The 17737-nt window shown below is 44.2% G+C and overlaps 1 protein-coding gene and 1 pseudogene across 2 annotated transcripts in view; one reads left to right on the top strand and one right to left on the bottom strand.

The window, feature by feature from the left end:
• Nucleotides 1-17737, bottom strand: part of slc8a3 (solute carrier family 8 member 3) — a 117494-nt gene that overhangs the window by 67813 nt on the left and 31944 nt on the right. The gene's annotated exons all lie outside the window — the stretch shown is intronic.
• LOC113744568 (sodium/calcium exchanger 3-like) overlaps nucleotides 15539-17737 on the top strand; it is a 6170-nt pseudogene continuing 3971 nt past the window's right edge.

Genomic DNA, 17737 nt, shown 5'->3' with positions numbered 1-17737 from the left:
TTAAGCCTCGGCATGAGTCCACGTTGAGAACTCATCCACATTTGGTCACGGGGCGACTTTGGACAACTTGTAACCGTAGAGCTTCGGTAGGAGGAGGTGGTGGCGGCGGCGGTGACCCCCCTTCTTGGACCACATCTGAAGAATGTGCTGAGCTCACTCCTTCGGCCACAGTCAAGCACATCCACGTACAGCAGACACGGCACACAGACAAACAAATGTAGGTGCGTCTAAATACTCCCAGGCATTCACACACCACACGTATCCTCTCCTCACAGAGGACACACCATGAAACTGTAACCGCGTGGCTCACCTTGCAAAAATCCCCTTCATCTCTCGCCACAGATTAAAGCCTGGACGGCACCCTAAAGCTGCTCTCACGTGTCCAGCCATCTACACATTTTACTACTCGTCCCAAAGTGTCTCCTCCTGTAAAACGCTGCCACGGCAGTACGCGCAGACATAGATACTCGCAGGACATCTAGGTACTTGTACGACGCAGCGACTCGTCTCCCGTCTGAAGCCGTTCATTCAGACGATTTCACGGCCCGTGAACAATGCGAGACAGCCTGTTTATGCATAAGTTGACATGGCTCGCCTGACATCATGACAGGCTGACAGAAATAAAGAAAATAGGCGCTTAGATTTTTGTTCACAGACGCTCTAAAAATACCTGATTTGGCATGAAAACTTCAAGCTGAGGAGGAAGCTTGTACACAACAGGTCTTTCATTTTTCCCATCTCTGTGTGTCTGTGTGCGTCTATCACATATTTGCCTTTCTCTCTCTCTCCCCGTGTGTTTTCCCGCTCTGTCACACAAGTCTGTCTCAAAAACCCGATTCAAGAGGCTGGAGAGTCCCTCGTCGTTCTTCTCCTCCTTTTGTCGAGGCTTTCCAATTATAGCCGCGCTCAAAGACCGGACGCTCGCACAAAGAGCACTTCATGCACTCGTTCATTTTCCGCTCATCCTCATCCGAGATGACTTTGAGGCTCGTGAGGACCGACTGCGAGTCTCGTCGTTTTTGTTTTATTCTGCTTTCCTTGAGAGAGAGAGTGAGGGTGTTAGAGAAACAGGGCCTGTTTTTATGTGAGTGTTTATAACACAGATGAGGAAGAATTCATCCCAGTTTGTGGACGGGACAATATAATATGAACGTTAAAAACAATGACAAGAAGTTTATGTTGCTTATGTAATTTCTGCTCACAAATAAATTAATAAATGAAGAATTATAATAATAATATTGTGTTTACGAGGGCTGCAACTAATTATTATTTTCATCATGCGAGAGATGTGGAGGTTTTAGAGTCTTACTGTTTGCCTGGATAATCATCACTGACTACATCAACTTAAAGCCGGTTTCTCTGGAGAGAAGCCAACGCAGAAGTGTCGTAAGCTGCAGTTCCTCTAACGTCCACCTGAGGCTGGCTCCAGAAGTGAGTCAGTCTCCATAAGTCCCCATGTTAAAGCAGAAATAAACATGTTTACAGCCTGGTACAAAAAACAGTTTTGGTCTCTGTAGCTAATTTCCCCGTTCATGACAACTGTACTGAGGGTGAATTTATATACAACTCACCTGTTCACATTATATTAAGGCTTAAAGTTATGCAGGATTAAGAGCGTGGACACTTTGATTGACAGGTGGGTGTGGTTACAGGTGACTTGTTTGAGCAGCCAGGCGTCATTCAGCCGCCTCAGGTCTGCAGATGATCCATGGCGGCGGCCAGAGCCACACTGAGCTTCAAAACGTCTCTACAGAAACCTGTGTGCGACGTCACGCATACACCGTCCATTCTCAGTGTGCATAATCAATCTGATATTAAACCTTTTAACTTTTGGCATAATATGAACTAGGTGTCGTGCACTATTTCATCACTGTTATACAAAATAACTAACTAACTCTAACTACGTTTGTGTGTATGTTTATGCAGATTATCACGTTGTAAGTTGTAAATTCTGATTCCCTGACATTTACCCAACTCCACCTTACAACTGAAACAGAAAACTCGAGATATTTTTGGGGTTTCATCTTCTTGAAAGTGACAATTTTGTGCTTTTCTCTGTTTTACATCACTGTGAATTGAATCTGGTTTTGGTTTGAGACTTTTAACGGCATCACCTTGGAAAAGTTGACACTTCAACTAACTGAAAAAACACCGTGGAAATAATTATTACTCGCAGCCACAGAAACAGAGGCGTTAAATAAGATCATGAGTCGAGCGTAAGAGCCGATCTCAAAAGCAAAATGCCTCCGCAAATGAACACTTGAGCTAATTCTCATGCATCTGCTGCTGGAGATGAATCGTTGACACTTCAAAAATAGCTTGTGTTTGCAGTTCACGGTGAAGATTAAACCACACCATCACTTTCAGCGCTGACAATGAGATTCATCAGCCAGAGTATTCTTGGGGTGGCAAACACCTGCACTAATCCAGGCCTGAATGATGTCCTCCATCCATTACACCATGATTGAATCATTACCCCCGCGTCCCTCAGTCGCATCGCTGTTATGAACTAAACATTCATCAAAGGCGCCACCTCGCCTTTTTTTGGCTAAAAGGTGAGAGAGAGAGAGAGGACGGGGATGAACACACAGCATGCAACCACAAAAAGTGGGGCATTATGGGTGAAGACCCGGCGACCGGGCAGGTGTGTGGTCACATGTGTCCTGCTGCTGCTGCAGCTGAAGAGAGGCGAGAAACGAGACGTGGAAAAAAGGAAAACTCCAACAGCAAAACTATTACAGAAAGTCGGAGGTCAGTATTAAAGGATGGCTTCACCCAAAATTAAAAAAAGAAACACCACAGATGACTTTGGTAAATGCCATATTTCGATATTTTCACATATGACTGCCGCTCATTTAATTACGTCATCTTATCACATGCTTTACTTCTGAAATGGTTCAATGGAAAATAATAGAGCATTCTTCTGCATTTTCTTTAGTCGATCAGGATAAAAATCTAACTACTGTGAACAGAAAGCTTGACAAGCAGAGCTACATTTAATTTGGGGACAAAAAAAAACAAGTGTCAAAAACTGCAGTTCCTCTAACGTCCACTTGAGGCTGGCTCCAGAAGTGAGTCAGTCTCCATAAGTCCCCATGTTCAAATGTCCAACTTCACAGCAGAAACAAACATGTTTACAGCCTGGTACAAAAAACAGTTTTGGTCTCTGTAGCTAATTTCCCCGTTCATGACAACTGTACTGAGGGTGAATTTATATACAACTCACCTGTTCACATTATATTAAGGCTTAAAGTTATGCAGGATTAAGAGCGTGGACGCTTTGATTGACAGGTGGGTGTGGTTACAGATGGCCTCAGGTCTGCAGATCAGGGCTCTTTAACCTTTTTCAGACCAAGGACTCCTTTGATGAGAGAACAGGGACCCCCACATGTAATAATAATAAAGTATAATAACTTTTATATTTACTTTATTTAACTTTTACTGTGTTTATGATTGATATGTTATTGGTTATTATATGCCAAGAGCTGTGCGTCTTTGGACGTGTCCACTGATTCATCTAGTTGGAGTGCAAATGCCTCCGCAACTTCACAGTCACCATTATTTTGGTGGAAATTGTTGATTTTTATGACAAAAATGATACCTCTGTGGACCCCCTAGGGGCCGTGGACCCCTGGTTGATACCTCTGTGGACCCCCTAGGGGCCGTGGACCCCTGGTTGAAGACCCCTGCCCTAGATGATTCACGTCTTTGCCCATTTATTGAAGACAAAGAGGCAACACACTCACAAAACCTGTGGGTGATGTCACAGATATTTAACAGCTAGATATATTCAAAGTGAAGTGAGAACACACTGACTTTATATTCTGCGAGGATCGACCCTTAAAGACTCGTCGTCCTGTGCTTTTTAACCGAGTTTCAGGTGGCGAGACCTTTTTACATATATTTTTATATACAGCGTTTTGGAATGAAAGCTTTCAGCTGTTCCAGCTCGCTGCCACTCCCATCCTGCCTCTGACAGCAATTAAAGCAACCAATCTCACTGAGGCTCCTGTTCAATACCGACTCTTCCACAAGGCACTGCTTTGAAACTGTCACTTCTGTGTGTGTGTGTGTGTGTGTGAGACAGACAGAAAAAAAAAAAGCCTGAAAGACATAAAGACGGGCAGAGAGACGTAAAGAGGAGATGAAGGAGAGACGGAGAGTCTAGCCAAAAAAAAAAAGAGAGAGAGAGAAAGATCTCAGACAGAAAAACAGTTTGTTCGGCTTCACGACGGGGAGGATGTGGAAATGGAAATGTGGAGTCTGCGCTCTGCCAAAGGTGAATCCCTATTTATGGGCCGCAATTATCATTACATAAGACCTCAATTATTCAGCTGCAGTTCTTTCAGGCGTTCATCTATTAGTCATAGGCAAAAGAGCCCTATCAGCTCTAACACACACACACATACAAGCGGTAAACGTCTGAGTTTGAGTGTGTGTGTGTGTGTGTGTGTGTGTGGAGGTTGTATCACTGCTCTTGTGACACAACTCTGTTTCATACCTGCAGCTGGAGGGAGAAAATCTACAGCTTCTTATGAAATCTCATTCCCGGCGAACAATCCCTCATCAATCTATATCTCCCCCAAGTCGGCCGAGCCGGCCTTCCCTCCCCTCCGGGCACCACATTTGTTCTTGTTCTCCTTCTCCTTCGACCATTGCTGCATTCATCAGTAGGCAACAGAAATTCTATACTACTTTTTTTCTCCTTCTTCTTCTTCTTCTTCTTCTCCACCTTATTGACATTCTGATGAAATGGCCTGGCCGTAGATGACAGGCAGCAGATTCCCATTAGCCGGTGCTGCCATGCAGCGCACCGCCGCTTCCCGAAGACAAGATATAGCATGTTTAACCAGGACCCATCAACAGAGGAGCACCTCCACCTCTCACACACACACACACACACACACACACACACACACACGCTCCATCTTTAATGTGACTCAGAAACAGGCCAAACTTCAAACATCATAAGATTAAAAGTTTCGGCTTTCTGCCTTCATCTCGACGCCAAATTACCTCGTCAGAGAAAAAGAGGAAGCAGATCACTTTAAAAAAATAACCAAACCCAAAAAAACCCGGTATAGGATTACAACTGGTAATTTTGACAGATCGACACCGCGGTAATTGCTCAATTAACAGTTTTCATAAATAGTGGTGAAAGGAATTAGAACAATTTCGAGGATGTCAAGACATCAAACGACGGAGAGATGAGAGACGACGCAGGCTTCAGAAAAGACGAGCTGATTTAAACATCTCAGAGGATCGACGAGAGCAGGAGGGAGCGAGTCTGCTGGTGTGAGAGAGACGCCGCTCGCTTTCATCTCCACGTCGAGAAGTCAAACAGAAATTGCTTCTTTCTTTTTTTTTCTTCTCATTTTGGGTGATTGAGATGTGAAATAACAATTTGTTTTTCTCTAATTTGCTCCATGAATAATAATAATCATGGAAATGTTCTAAAATATATATATATATAAATATATATATTATGTATTCAGACTTATTATGTAAATTCTGAGGCCTAATTACATAATCGGTTTTAAATGTCCAGTTTCTGCTGAAAAAATTGCATCATTACTGTAAGGCAGGGTTGGACTCTGCAGTTTAGCAAGTAAATTATCATCTAATCAGAAAGTTTTAATTATTATAATCAATCTGTAAAGAAATGATTGAGAATAAAAGCATTAATACTATTTTATGGTAACTTAGATTCTTGATTTTACACATACATACGGTATGACAGGCTAAAAGAATGGACAGCGTATCCGTGACGTCACCCACAGGTTTATGAAGCTCTGGCTTCAACTCCAGGCTAATCTAAAAAACATCTGCAGACCTGAGGCGGCTGAATGAAGCCTGGTTGCTCAAACAAGCCACCTCTAACTGCACCTACCTGTCAATCAAAGCGTCCACGCTCTTAATCCTGCATAACTTTAAGCCTTAATATAATGTGAACAGGTGAATTGTATATAAATTCACCCTCAGTACAGTTGTCATGAACGGGGAAATTAGCTACAGAGACCAAAACTGTTTTTTGTACCAGGCTGTAAACATGTTTATTTCTGCTTTAACATGGGGACTTATGAAGACTGACTCACTTCTGGAGCCAGCCTCAAGTGGACGTTAGAGGAACTGCACCCAAAATGATTGATTTGATTTGATTTGATTTGATTCAGATATGACCCTTTGCTTTTTATGTAAGTTTTTCCTACATGCTTGAAAGAAGAGGGTGAGGCGTGGGTATTCATTTGGTTGCAATCTGCAACTTCACCACTAGGTGGCACCAAATCCGACACACTGAACCTTTAAGTCACGGGGCTCTCATCTGTACAAAGTTAGTCAGGAGAAAGAAAGAAAGAAAGTGTATCAGCTGCCGTTAACGGATCTACCGGTGCGAGCGGTGCTTTGATGTTGGAGGTGTCCCCGGGGTTCCTTAAACAGGTACAAAAAAAGACGATGTTCTCTGAAAAATTCAATAGTTTTAACACATGTAAAACTGATTCTCTCTCCCCACAAAGCAGATAATAGATAACACTCTGATGAAAATGACAATAAAGGAAAAAAGAGACTTGAAGAGGAGGTGGGAGTGAGTTATAGGACAGAAGTACAGAGGGGAGCGTGACACTGAAGCCCATCCGCTGGGACTGTATGGAGAGATCAAAGAGGATTCATAGCAATGGAAGTTTTAATTAGGTCTGTCTGAAGCGTCGCTGCTTTCTCTCTCTGAGCTCTCTGACAATGAGCAGAAGAAACACGTGCTGCCTGTCTATTCCTGCTTTCAAAGGCCCGGCTCGTTCTCCTGACACCCGCTTTGCTGCGGTCCTGTATAGTTCAATGAGAAGCCGGCAGCGCTCGTGTCTCACTGGAAGCCACTTGTGGTACAAATGAATGCACTAATGGTACAAACGAGGTGAGGAAACACGTGATCAGAAAAAGGTTGATCACAATAACAGGTCCAGGACTTTATTCTCCATGAGATGTTTTAATTTGAAAGTGGACATGCAAACTAGCATTGAGCACCAGTTTCTTAGTCGACGGTCACCTTATCAACACATACAAACCTCACAGACAGCCAGAGATGTATAGTAACGAAGTGGAACTACTTAAGTACTAAAATGCAGTATCTGTACTTTTTTGTATTATTTTTTTCCCCAACTTCCACTTTTACTGCACTACATATTTTTGATGAATTTAATACTTTTAATCCGATACATTTTCCATGTGCTGAATCGTTACTCGTTACTATTGTAGCGTCCAGCCGGACACATGATGAATGACGAGGCGATATTCAACAAACTGCATTTATTGCTGAACGGTTTGGTAACAGGACTCGGTGACCGTCGGCCGTAACCACGCCAAAAAAAACAACAACATAACAGACCCGGTCTCACACATCAACCTCGCTCGTGCGCCGTACGTCATACACCTGACTCACCCAGGTGCGCTCTCTCACCTGCTGCCCCACCCCCTCGCTCTCGCATTCATTCAGACGCATTCACAGACCATGGGAAATCACAGAACTCTACCATGAACATTGTAACACTGTAACATTAGAAGTTGTGCCTTAATAAATATTTGAAATAATATAAACAACAGTACTTGTACTTGTACTTTTACTTGTACTTTTACTTTCAGTACTTGAGTAGCATTTTTTTTACATACTTCTACTTGCAATACTTAAGTACAAAACATTTTGAATACTTTAGTACTTTTACTTAAGTATGGTGTTTAAAGAACACTTCAACTTCTACTCAAGTCAGTTTTTTGATTCAGCACTTGTACTTCTACTCCACTACTTTACTCCAGTACTTTATACATCTCTGCAGACAGCAGAGGGTAAAGTAGTCGAGCTGAATCTACAAAATCACACTTACGAATTTTAACACTAATCCAGCCAGTCATCTGTAGAGAGAGAAGCAATGGAAGCAATGTGACAAACTCTCCTTGAAGGATAACTAGAATGTGACCAACATGAGCCGTCCGGAAGCAGGTTGGCTCAGGAGGTAGAGCGGGTCGTCCACTAGTCAGATGATCGGTGGTTTGATCCCCGGCTACTCCAGTCTGCATGTCGAAGGGTCCTTGGGCAAGATACTGAACCCCAAATTACTCCCAAAGGCTTCGCGATCGGGGTGTGAATGAGATATGTCATGTAAAAGCGCCTTGAGTAGAAAGGTGTTATATACGTACAGTCCATTTACCATCTCCAAACAAATAGGAGAATAGAAGTTAAAATAAGTTTTAATTTGTTTGATTTTTTTTTTCTGATCAGAGCTTAAAGGAAAAGCTTCTTTTTTTCATTTTTATTTTAAATATTTAACAAACAGAATGATTCATTCATGGATTTAGTTACATTTTAGACGTGTCTGAACTTTGTTTTATCTTCAAATTGCTTGTTTGGTCCATCAGACAGTCTGAAACTCTGAATTTAAGATGATGGAAAGAAGATGAAAGCAGCAAAGTTCAACATTTCAACAGAAGTTAGAAAGACTTCAACTGTTCCTGCCACAGCCCGCAGAGTTACACACAGATCTTTGGGTTCCCCCCACCAGCTAAATATCATTTGAACCCCTGTTGGGAGCCACAAATGCAGCATTGTTACATATTTGCAAATATATACATGTAATATGGATGCATTGGATCATTACTTCAGTCGCTGGCCACAATGATGTCACAGAAATCATAAGAAAAAAAAAAATAGGTCAAGGTTTTACAGACTTAAGTTTTGTAAAAATGTGTGTTTCCGAGGTCAGATGGAAGTTTTATGCACGGCATAAAGTAAATAAAACTTTCCAGCTGTGAGTCGCAAAACACGTGACAACGTGTCTGAGCCTGCACTTCAGATGGGAGTCAGTCACGGCCGATTCCTCGGTCGTGGTTTCAGGTGTTGAACGTATCAAATGTGCAGAGCATCAACAGTTTGAACAGGTGCCTTTAAGTTGACTGTGTACACACACACACACACACACACACACACACACTTTCTGCCTGAATTATCTCGAGGCTTTGCTCTGTTTAATCTCTTCAACCAAAGGCCTAATTAAGACACTGTCTTATTAAGTGCTAATTAACGTGCTAATAATTATGATATTAGAGTAGGTGGTGACATAATATTGTGGAATAAATAAAAACGGGAGCGTCAGTTTATTGTTTTCTTTTCTTCACATCGAGCTGATCTCAGATCTGCCCTGACTTCCTCCTCTTATCTCCACGGCTGGAGATTTTCACGGTGTTAGCTGCTATAATCAACGCCTGTCGTGAGGAAATTCAATCCCATCTACAGTAACCAGGCTCCTGCCTCCTCCTCCTCCTCCTCCTCCTCCCCGTGCTCCTCTCTTCCCCACACCTGGTCAAGCCTCATCAAATCTGCCAACATGCTGCACAGAAACCCGGGCGGCTCAGCTCTCATTTTCTCCCTCATTCCTTATTCACTCCTTCTCGCTTCCACCGTTTTCTTTACGTCTCCCACACTCCGTCTCTCCCTTTTCCTCTCATTTCCTGCCGTCTGTCTCAGACGCTGTTTTTCTCTCTCTTTCCCAAACACACTCCGACTCTCATTTTGTGTCTCCATCATTATCTCTCTGCACCTTGTTCCCTCTGAAGCCGCCTCTCTCTCTCTCTCTCTCTCTCTCTCCCTCTCACATCCCCTCTGCCTCACCACATCTCTGTTTCTTCTCCCTCTTTATCCGTCTCCATCTCCTCTTGCTCCCTGCATGTTTCATTTCCCCTCCTCCTCCTCCTCCTCCTCCTCGTCCCCACTGTCCTGTTGCTGCCTCAGTCGGTGGCATGTTGCAGATCGCTGTTACACCGGGTTGGATGGAATTTAACATGACGGGTTCCACGACTGTGGCAGGAGGTTTACATCGAGGAAAGACACCCTCTCATTCCCTTTTAGTATTGGTCTGAAGGTTAGAAAGCTTTTATTCCCTATAAATACTGCAGTTCAAAAATAACCTGCACGTACATAGGTTGGGAACAGCCTGCACTACTTACTTACAGTAGGCACATCACACGTCAGCAGCTTTATTTCCTGTTAAATTTTACATTTCATGGGCAGAACGGAGAAAGAAATTACAAGATGGAAGAAAGAAAGAAAGATTTGAAATGTGAAACATTTAAAAAAGGATTTAAAAGGAGCTCAACAGCGTGTTTTTTCCATTCATTTGCGTACAGGTGGCGTGTTTTGGCTGCATTGGTGCCGACATAACTCAACATCACTCTGTGTGTGGTCAAACCTCCACAGTCAGCCTGAAACTGAGACTATCAAGGTGGATTCATGGACAAAACCCCTTTAAATCTGTGTCCGACTCACATTTTACGCTGCAAAATAGTGACTCCAAGAAGTTTCATTTGGTTTGTGACGGTTTGAGAGAGAGAGAGAGAGGGACAAAGAAGGGGAAAGCCGATGAATCAGCGAAATATAAAGTTATTTCCTAAATGTTTCATAGCAGTTGCATGAATAAACACAACCCTGCAGCCGTTCACCTGGTTTGTAGTAACTATGTATCATAGTTTAATCATTTAAAAGATCTAGTTTCACAGCTGTGAGCTGCTCAGTTTAAAACTGACTAACGTTGATGTGAAGTATTGTGATACACAAATAAACGTGAGCTGTGTGACAGTGTCATCTATACAACATACAGCAGTGTGTGCATGATAATATGATGATTAAATGATGCACTCCGTTACGCGTACATAACCAGTTGGAAGCCACAAGTCTGACACCTCATCTGCAGCACTGTGACATCCTCAATCCAAACTGCAATTACAGGTTGAGACAGAAGTAGGCCAACATCTATAAAGAGAGGGAAGCACATACGGAGGCAGCGCTGAGGGCTTAAATAATAAATATGAACAGTAGGGGGGGGGTGAGAAGAAATGAAATGGAATTAGAACGATTCAAATGAAAATAAATTAAGACGGAGATAAAAGGAGAGAAAACAGGAGGATAAAATAAAAAAAGGTTGTTTGGGAAGAAGGAAGGAGGGAGGAGGGAGGGGAGGTGAAGAGAGAGACAGAGAGCCCCCCGACACGATAAGAGGCAGAAGGACACAAAAAGAAGAAAAGAGGGAGAGGAGGAAATGAAAGCAGCGATAGTGGAGGAGATTAGGTTGAGTGTTGTAAAGAGAGAACGGGGTCCCGGAGGCCCCGGCAGAGCTGCGATCCCGGCAGCGTAACCTCTTCATCTTTCGCCAGCTCCCTCGACATGACAGCTCTGCCCATCTCTGGACCCCAGAGGGGCAGCATGGGCACAAACCGACCCTCCATTGCCCTCCTATACCCGCCCCCCACTTCCATTATCAGACTCTTAGCAACAGCTAATGCCACACAGGAACCAAGAACCACAAACCTCCTTATAATTAAGTATTTCTCTCACATACAACTTAAATAAAGTTGTTCAAAGTTAGCAAACATCATTATTTATGTGCGTTCAGCTCTGTTTGGGTCTCCTCCAACTAAACTCTTCATGCACCTGCAGATGTTTCCACTTGTTTCATAAGAATGAGGATTTCGAGACAGAAATATGGAGTTTCTTACTGTGCATAATCACGGGCAAATATAATTTCAACTCTATACGTTTCCACTCGGCTTGTTTAACACCTGATGCGAGCAAAACGTAGAATTCTGATGTTCAATTATTTTAAACTAAAATAACCCAGAGAGTTAAAAAAAAAAAGAGACAAAAGAGAAAAGACAGAGACGAAACATCAGAAGTCAACAAGCAGCACAGCAGACGGAGAACACTGAAGACTGACGTTTGGGTTGGTGTCTAACACCCGGGGCAGGTAAAGTACGATAACATCGACTCGATCTGAGCATAAATATAAACTCCACAGGTGAGACAGAAAAAGAAGCAGCTCATCCCCAAAGACAAAACTCACATCAAAGCTCGGCGTGGACGAAAATAGAAACACACATAATGAGAAAAGTTGAGACGAGTTTGAATTCGGGGCTTCTTCCTCCCGTTCTGAGGAGCTACCTTTTAACCTCGGCTTGTTTACGCCACCCCGCAGCCTTTGCTTACGTCTTCCTGTCAAGACGCGGCGAGCATCATCCCGTACTCAACCTTCTCCTGCCACGATTTGTATTGTGCTGTCTGCCAAAATCCTCAGGGCTTCAAGTTATCAGACAGCGTTCCCCCTGTTGTGAGCGTAAATGGGAGGGATGGCTGCGCTATTACCACATTCATTTTTCAGACCTCTTAAGGGATGCGGCGCACTCTGCATAAAGGACCCCTCCATTTGCAACCCACCCGCTTTGGGTTTGATGTAAATATGATCATTCAGGAGAGCGTGGAAAGCCCTGGGAGTAACCCTTCCCCTGCTGCGGAGCATAAGTCGCCTAATAAGTCTGCCACTCCAGTATCAACAGGGATTAGGGTGGAACACAAAAGACCCATTTCCTCTCCTGAGTGAAGCCTTCTCTCCCAGCGGCACAGATGCATCAAGGAGAAATAACACACACACACACACACACACACACACACACACAAACATCCAATATGTGTTGAGCATGCAGCCTGTCTTTGACTCTGTCCTCGAGGCACCAGGGAGAGAGTTTGGCTAACTTATGCCTCTGGGATGGGACTTTCCTCTGGGAGGCAAAGCCGAGACAGACGGAGGGGGGAAAAAAAAGAAGTCAAGGATGGAGGAAGGATGCAAAATAAAGATTTCCCCCTCGCCCGAGATTCATCTGTGTCTGTGCTGCCTTCGCTATCTTCAGGACACACCATCACACGCTCATCATAAACGCTGCTAATCAGCAGCCGGCTTCCAGGACGGGACGGCTCGGCAAATACAATGAACGGGCGATAAGGCTATCTGAAGCAGACATCCAAACAGAAAGCACGCTGTGAATGAAAGCAGCTTTTCCTGCTGGCTCTGTAAAAAGTCCTCCTGCAAAGCGAGAGGCAGTGCAGAAGTTCATTTACCTCTGAAATCAAATCAAGCTTTATTTTTTTTTAAACAGCTGATACATGAACGTGAAGATCCATGCCTGCTTCCTGTGCTTTTGCCCCAACAGGAAAAAATGATGAGAAAGGAAAGGAAGGAGGAGAAGGAAGAAGAAGAAGAGATGAAGGGTGGTGGTGGTGGTGGGGGGGGTGAGGATAGGGAAGGGTAGCGAGAAACTACTGATGCATTCTGGCGCATTTTCTGCTGCAGCACCCTGGGAATAATATGGAGAAGCGAGTCCCCCCCCCCCTAAAGGAGGTCCCCTGAGCTGCCTGCAGAGCATGCTGGTCCGGCTTGACACACGGAGGGAAAGAGGGGAGAGAGGAGAGAGGAGAGAGGAGAGAGGAGAGAGGAGGAGAGTAGCCCTGGGACTGTGGAGAGCGTACAGAGTAAAAACTGGAGTGAGATCACAGCGAGTATCGGCTCGGGGTGTTTTGAGGGAAAGAACACCCCCACTGCAGATGTGGAGGACAGAGGAGGCTGCTACAAGCCCGGTAATCAAAGACTGGAGTGCTGGTGCGAGCCTCTCTTGTGATTTACAGCTGAACAAAGAGGGAGAGGTAACTCCTTTTCTCTGACTTCTTTTTATCAAGTCCACAAATCATACACAGAAAAAATAAAAAGCTCAGTGTCACTTTCAGGAGCTCAGTGGGAAACTTCAACTGCTGCAACCAGACGGGCCAGTTTATGACAGGACGGGAGTCAAAGGAGGCAAAAAGAGAAGGTATCAGCCGGGGCTGTAGTTCCAGGGTTCACAGCACTAATGCATGTCACCGACTGACTGACTGACTGACTGACTGACTGACTGACTGACTGGACCAGATGAGAACAGTGATGGATTAGAGAGGACTGCAAAAAAAAGAGGACTAAGTACTTTCTATCAGAAAGACGGAAAAAGGTTTTGAGTCGACCAAACTTCTTCCATGCCTCCTTTTCCGTCTCATAAAGAAACAAACAATGAAATAACCAGAAAAGATGCCAAAGCTAATGTTTATTTCTGCCGTATAATTACGTTTTTAGATGATGAAGTGCAGATTAACAGTTTAAAATATTTTTCAAGTAAATATGTCACCTGACGGTTCCAGCTGCTTCCATTAAAAAGGATTGACGACTTTTCTTTGTTGGTTGGACGTAAATTTTAATCTTGTTTTGGTCTTTAAAAAGTCAGAAAACAAAACGAAAAGAAGAAAAATGTTGAACATAAGGTGCAAAATTTTAATATCTTCACATATGAGAAGCTCGGGCCAGAATAAGTTTGGCATTGTTGCTTGAAAAATGATAAAATTAGTTAAATTGGTGATAAATTTTCTATCGATTCATACACGTCTTGTTTTTGTCGTAAACCGCCACATTTAACCAGCACGCTCCACATTTCTGCCTGACAAACGAGCTGCGCTGATAATCATTGATCCAATCTCAAAGGAAAGTGTCTCACAGACAGAATCCAAACAGTCTTCACAGTGTACGTGCGTAGTATGAAAAGATGCCACTGAACCGATGACGTGACACAGATTCATATTTTATGGCAAAGCTCAAATAAAAGCTCAAAGTTCCTCATTTGAATTCATTCATTCAGCTTCACTGACTCTCACCTGCCTTCGGGGGTGCTCACTGAAGCATTTTGTATATTGGTCAGACGTCAGGCGCCGTGAGCCGAATTCACACGCCCTGATCACCGTTCTACGTTTGAGGATTTGCTCTCATATGCTTTTCTATTATTGTTTCAGGCGTGAAAAATAAGACAACAGCAGAGAGAGAGAGAAAAAAAGTGAAAGCCGACAGTTTTTCTCATCTGCTGCAGCCCCCTCGCCGTATCCTCGGTGCATCCTCCTCCTCAGCTTCATCGATCTCTCGTCTTAATGCTGCTGCACAGTAGCGAGGAGGAAGGTGCCGTGGAGCGGCACTGACCTTTATCAGAGTATGCAGATGCTGGATGTGGATTCCCGAGCCTGGGAATGAAATGAGAGCAGCGACCTGTATTGAACGCACCGCTCTTCATCTCTTTCTTACCTAAACCTAAATACGAGCTCGATGATTTGTTGTGTGGAGCTAAAGACGCAAAGAGTTTGTGATTAGAGCTGAGGAACAAGTTTCAGATAAAACAAGCAATTAACAGACGTCATCTCGGACTTTGTTCTGCCCTGAATATGTTTTATGTTAAAAAGAAACATTTTTTTATTGTTGCAGAGCTTTTATTTATTTATTTTATTTAAATCCGCTTAGACAGGAAGTAGGTAGTAAACAGTGAGAAAAACACAACAGCGTGCAATGACAGTATTTTTGGAGTGTATCACCTCCAAAAGCCGGGTCAGACACGGGTTGTATTTGACTTGAGCGCACAAGAAGGTGGCGTCTCTCTCAGTAACGTCTTACTCTCAGGCCCCGACTTGAACAACTCCCTCCATGGAGTACAGCTGAGGTTCAGAACATCCAACAAATGTTCCATGGATTTTTAGTGAGAGAAGATCACAGAAACCACTTAAGGTTCCTCTGGCACGAGGACAATGATCTGACCTGATCTAAGGAGGTAGCAGGATACAGAATGTGTGTACACGTGTTTGGGAACAGCCCCTCACCTGCAGTGGCTACGTATGGCCTCCGAAGAGCTGTTTGTTGAGCCACACTTTTATGTGGATGATGGGTTCATCTCCCTCCCAACTGAAACTGAAGCCATTGATCTGCTCAAGCTTCACTGGCAGAGTCAAATCTTAAACTGCATAAAGTCGCCTCTCACAGTGCAGTGATGTTGTGTTGCAGTGATGTGTTGCAGTGATGTTGTGTTGCAGTGATGTTGTGTTGCAGTGATGCAAGCTTTCACACCTGGAGACGTCGCTGCAGGCCTAAAAGACTCGGACCATGATGAGGCAGAGCTTCCAGTGCAAAGAAGCTTTGGTCTGTGTTGGGACATGGACTTTGACACTTTCACGTTCAGAGTTGCAGTCAATGATGAGCCATTCACCCGCCGTGGAGTGCTGTCCATCGTCAATAGCCTCTTCGACCCATTGGGCTTTGTTGCACCGGTGACCATTGCTCAGATATCATGAATGGGACACTGAGCTTCCTGCAGACAAGTTAAATAAGTGGGAAACATTAAAGGATTTGAGTAACCTCCATATTCAGTGGTCTCTCTCCACTGCCACATACACACAGTTGTGTGTCTTTTCCGATGCTTCCAACTGGGCTAGAGGGGCAGTCGCTTACCTGAGAGTTATCATGACAGACCGGCAGTGTAGAGTTGGCTTTGTGCTTGGAAAGGCAAAGTTAACTCCTCAACCAGAGCCCACCATCCCTCACTTGCAACAAACCTCGTACCCCAGAGGAGCTGGCAGCAGCCAAGCTGGCCATACTCAAGTCTGTCCAAAGTGACGCTTATCCAGAAGAGTACGCTGCACTACAAGAGAGCAGAGCCATTTCAAGATCAAGTGCAATCCTGAAGCTTGATCCTTTCACGTGTGATGGTCTCTTACGGATTGGGGGACGGCTGAGATATGCCTCAATCAATCCAGAGGAGGAAAACCCAAAACAGAGTCATATCACAACATTACTGGTGAATCATTACCACATAAAAGTGGAACACCAAGAGCGACAATTCACTGAAGGGGCAGTCAGTGCTGCAGGATGAGCACTAGAGCTGTGCATGTGGAAGTCATAGAGTCTATGGATTCAGCCAGTTGCATCAATGCCCTGCAAAGGTTTTTTGCCTTGAGAGGGCCAGCAAAACAGCTGAGGTCGGATAGAGGCACAAACTTTGTTGGAGCCAGTTCTGAACTAGGGATGAGAGCAGATGATCCAAGTCAAACCAGCACTTTAAGGTACCTACATGAGAACGGTTGTACATGGGTATTCAACCCCCCACATGCATCTCACTGGGGAGGAGTGTGGGAGCAGATGATCGGCGTAACACGGAGGATACTTGACTCCATGTTGCTACAAACCAAACTCGCTCACCTGACTCACGAAGTGCACTCTGATGGCCGAGGTCTCGGCCATAAGCAATGCTAGATTAGTCCCCGTCTCCTCTGATCCTTCCTCACCAACGCTGCTGATTCCTGCGATGCTCTTGACCCAGAAATCAGGTGTGCCTCCTCCAGCCGGCAGTTTCAATGAGAAAGATCTCTTCAAGTGTCAGTGGAGGCAAGTGCAGGCACTTGCAAATGAGTTTTGGGACCGGTGGAGATATGAGTCCACACACTTCCACCAAGGCATAAGTGGCACACAGCATGTCCAAACCTAGAAGTTGGAGACGTTGTGCGACTTAAAGAGAGCCAATCACCCTGAAATGAGTGGCCAATGGGTCCCGTCTCCTACCAGTCCAAGCAGTGATGGAAAGGTCCCCAAAGTCGAGGTCAGGACAACATCACAAGACAAAGTAAAGACATTCTTAAGGCCTGTCTCTGAAGTAAGGGCAAAGCTCATGTTAATTCTTAAGTGGTTACTCCCGAACAAGCAGTTCCCCCTTTAACTAGAATCATCTCCTTTTCTTGGTTTTACCTCTTCTGGCTTTAAGCTGTAAATATCAGAGCCGATAATAAAAAAAAAAGTTCCCACATTTCCTCGTTGTCACCTCCAGGAGGACGACATGAAAAGTTTTTCCCAGCAGGCGCTTCCTATTTGCAGCACATCTGACATAACTGAAGGCAACATCAGAGCACTTCAACTGTCAGCTCGCAAACTAGCTCACGCTAATTAAAGAAACATCTCTAATATTCCAGAGTACACGCCGAGGTTTCAGGCTGCGGGTGATCACAACGTCAGCCGTGTGCAGGATGTTGTTAAAGTGTTAAGTACGG

Source organism: Larimichthys crocea, chromosome XXIV (assembly GCF_000972845.2).
Source record: "Larimichthys crocea isolate SSNF chromosome XXIV, L_crocea_2.0, whole genome shotgun sequence".
In the NCBI taxonomy this organism is placed as follows: domain Eukaryota; kingdom Metazoa; phylum Chordata; class Actinopteri; family Sciaenidae; genus Larimichthys; species Larimichthys crocea.
Note: the sequence above shows the minus strand (reverse complement) of the source record. Positions and strands in the feature narration are given on the sequence as shown.